General features: G+C 50.2%; 1 pseudogene; it reads right to left on the minus strand.

The window, feature by feature from the left end:
- Positions 1–483: 483 nt before the first annotated feature.
- On the minus strand, positions 484–2,309 carry LOC147124274 (uncharacterized; annotated as a pseudogene).
- Positions 2,310–3,621: the final 1,312 nt, after the last annotated feature.

The following is a 3,621-nucleotide window of genomic DNA, read 5'->3' on the forward strand; positions in this document are numbered from 1 at the left end:
GGCCCATGGCTCTGGTGTGCAACCTATGCACACATGCGCAGCATGCAAACAATGAGAGCCATGCTGCCACACCAAATATAATAGAGCAGAACATTGGCATGCTGAAACTTCGTTTCTGTTACCTGGAGGAGCCTGAGTGGATGTCAAGTTTCGTGGTGATCTGCTGCATGCTGCACAACCTTGCCAGCTATACGGTGAGCAGTGGAGGAGCAGAGGATGAGGAGGAGGAGGAAGAGGAAGGGAGGAGGCAACCTAGACAGCCCATTTCTGTCTTATGAGTCTGATACCAGTAACCGCAACTCCAATATCCCATTCACCAACAGTCCCACACCTTACCTTCCTTCTGTTACTGACCATCACAGTGTCCGCTTGGCCACAATGCAAAAATAAAAGCCACGACAACATCAACATTCCAAACCAAATTTATAAATGAAATCTGACACATGGCTTATAAAAGTCAAATAATCATTCTTTTACATTCCCTTAGTGCCTGTCCTCAGTGGGCCTTTGCCTGTGCTTGTGCTCCATTGCAGTGCTACCCCGTGGCTGCATCATGGCTGGTGGAAGGCTGCTGAATTTCAATGGAGGAGACTGCAGCTGGCCTTGGAGGATGACCTCAAGTAGCTCTGAGCCTAGAAGGCCCGGCTGCTGACTGCGCCATCTCGGTTTGGGCGCCAGCAGTCTGGCTGACGAGCAACAGCAAGGGAACTGGCGGAGTGGCAGGGATGGGAGCACAAAAGCTGTCATCCTGAGAGAGGACAGCAGATTCTCCCCCGGGGTGGTGACTCAGCCTTCCTAGTAATCTGTTGGAGGACAGATTGCTGAACTGCTGTGAGACCCTGCAAGTCCCTTTGCACACTGTAATTCACAGCCATGGTGGCAGCAGTCTGAGCTTTCAGTGCAACACTTAGATGTTGGTGGAAGCTGTGACATTGGCCGTCAGACACGGCATCCTGGTTGGGTGCACAAGTGTGCGAATGGAGTTCGCCACCATTTCCTTGCTGAAAAGGATGGGCTCCAGGCTCTGCACAAAGCGCTGTGCCAAGTTGGTGCTGCACTCCTCCATGCTCCTTGACATTGACCGCAGGTTTTCTGGCAGACTTCCCAATGCACCAAGCATTTTGTTGCATACACCCATCAGCTTTCTTCTGTAACCTGGCTCATCAAAGTCCTCGTCTGAATCCTGTGCAGCGAAACTCGGCTGTGGCCTAGCCCTCCGGTGAGCTGGCACCTGTGCTATCCTTGCCCTCTGCTCTGGCTGCAGTGCACTCATGTCCGGTGTCTCACCACATGCAGATCCCACCTCTAATCTCTCCTCTAAGATACATGCAGTTTCAGTATCTGAGCTGGAGGCTGCAAGTGTGAAATCAAGTGACCGTGCTGTGTCTTCATCATCACTCTCTTCTTGGTGTTCTTGGTGTTCCTCCACTTCCTGGCCAGGTTGCACCTCTTGGGTATCTGAAAGGAAAAAGGCACAAGGGTAGGGTTGTGGTGAGGGGAGGGGAGGGGGCGGGAAGTAAGAGGTGCATACTTGCACCATCTGCAGCTTGTAAATCAGAAGAGATTGTGGGATGAGGGGGAAGTGGGATGTGAGAAGGAGGATTAGGTATGAGCTTCAGCCCCACCGCTGGCCACGGCCTCAGCAATGGCCATCCTAATAATGGCCAGCACTGTCTCCTCCATGGGGGTTAGGACATGCAGTCGCGCCTGTCCCGCTCTGGTTAGTTCCTACTGCTTCCAGTTGTGCGCCACCTTGTTCTGCAAGAGAGAGGGAAGTGTGTCAGTGAATGTCGTGCAATGTGTTTGGGTGATGTGGCTGTCATGGTTGAATAGCTGGCAGTGTGTTCAAGCTCTGAGATGTGGGTGTGAGGCTTGCAGCAGTGCTAAGTGTGTGAGGGTGAGGTGAAGCTATGAATGTTAGGTATGAGACCTGATTAATAGAGATTGTTGGCAGGTGAGTGACGGGGGTGTGGTGATTTGAGCAGTGTCTGAGGCTGCTGGTGCAGTTGGTGGATATGTCATTTGAAGATGAATTCACTGGTCTTGTGAGGCCATTGAACTTCTTGCAGCACTGCATCCGGGTCGTCGAGGCTTGACTCCTGGCATTGACCTCCATAGCTGTCTGCTCCCACTGCCTTTTGACCGTGTGTCTGGAGGGCCTCCTTCCCCCCTCTGGATAGACGACAGCTCTCCTACTTTCCACCTCCTTCACCAAGACCTCCAGTGCAGCATCTGAAAACCTTGGAGCTCGCTCTCCCCCACTTTATGCCATTCCTCACTCTTTCCCAGTTGAGAATCTCTTCAAACATGACTCCCAGCACCTACTCTTCAAGAGGTTCAGGCTAGCTTGAAGCTGTGCAGGCTAGCTTTAACTGTTGCTAGCCTCTCACAATATTGGCCCCCTGCTGATGCGTCCAACCAATGAACAGCGTGGTTAGAGTTGGCTGGATGCAGTGATCACTTAAATGAGCAGGCAGCACAAAGTTGGCATGCTGCCTGCATTGCCATCAATGGGCAATCAATGGGCATGGGTTAATCGTGCATCACAATCCCGCCCCATTTTCAGGGGCTGTCCAATTTAGCCCCCAATATTCCTGGCTACAAAGTATTCAGGAATGATGTGGAAGAAAAAAAAGGAGCTCAGGCGGGTGGGGGGGTGGGGGTGTTGCATTGGAGTGGCAGTATTGATCAAAGAAACTATTATAGCACTGGAGAAGGATAATGTAGTTGAGAGGTCAACGACTGAATATATTTGGTTAGAATTAAGGAACAATAGAGGAGCTATTTGGCGACTGGGCATATACTATGGGCCACATGGGAAGGAGATAGTGGAACAAATTTGCAGGCAAATTGCGGAAAGATGCTACAACAAGAGTAGTGATAATGGGGGACACAATTGTCCTAATATAGACTGGGATAGTAACAGTGTAAAGGGAAAAGAGGGGGAGGAATTCCTGAAATGTGTACAAGAGAACATTCTTGATGAATGTATTTCCAACCCAGTGATGAAGGAAGCAGTGCTGAATCTAGTTCTGGGGAATGAAGTGGGGCAAGTGAGGAGGCTTTTGCTAACGCACGGAGTAAGTAGCACAGAGTCCAGTTCAACGGAGTACTGCTTCTACAGAGTACTAAACTCAGAATTTGGTGAGTGAGGGAATTTGGTGCATTGAGGGAAGTGGTGCTGTTCTGGTATTTTAATAAAACAAGGAGCGGTCCAAGAGAGGGAGCGTGAGACAGCGAGACCTGAGAGCTGAGGTCTAGAGACATTAATTATAACTAATAGTTTAAACAAGATACTAATTTGCTTCTGAAAGAGGGAATAGACATTTTTTAGATCATGAATGGGCAGCTGGTAGCTGTTGCTTGCAATTCCTGTGCCATGTGGGAACTTCAGGACACTTCATGTGTTTTGGGGGACAACGTGTGTAGGAAATGTTTCCAGCTGCTTGAGCTCGAGCTCAGGGTTTCCGAGCTTGAGGGATAGCTGGAGTCACTGCAGAGCATCAGGGAGGCTGAGAGTTTCCTGGACTGTACGTTCCAGGAGGTGGCCACCTCACAGGCAGAGAGAGTAAATGGGTGGCCATCCAGAAGAGTAGGAAGAGTGAGGAAGTGCAGGAATCT

This window comes from Somniosus microcephalus, chromosome 1, assembly GCF_052327205.1.
Source record: "Somniosus microcephalus isolate GS21.2 chromosome 1, FLI_Smic_1.0, whole genome shotgun sequence".
In the NCBI taxonomy this organism is placed as follows: Eukaryota; Metazoa; Chordata; class Chondrichthyes; order Squaliformes; family Somniosidae; genus Somniosus; species Somniosus microcephalus.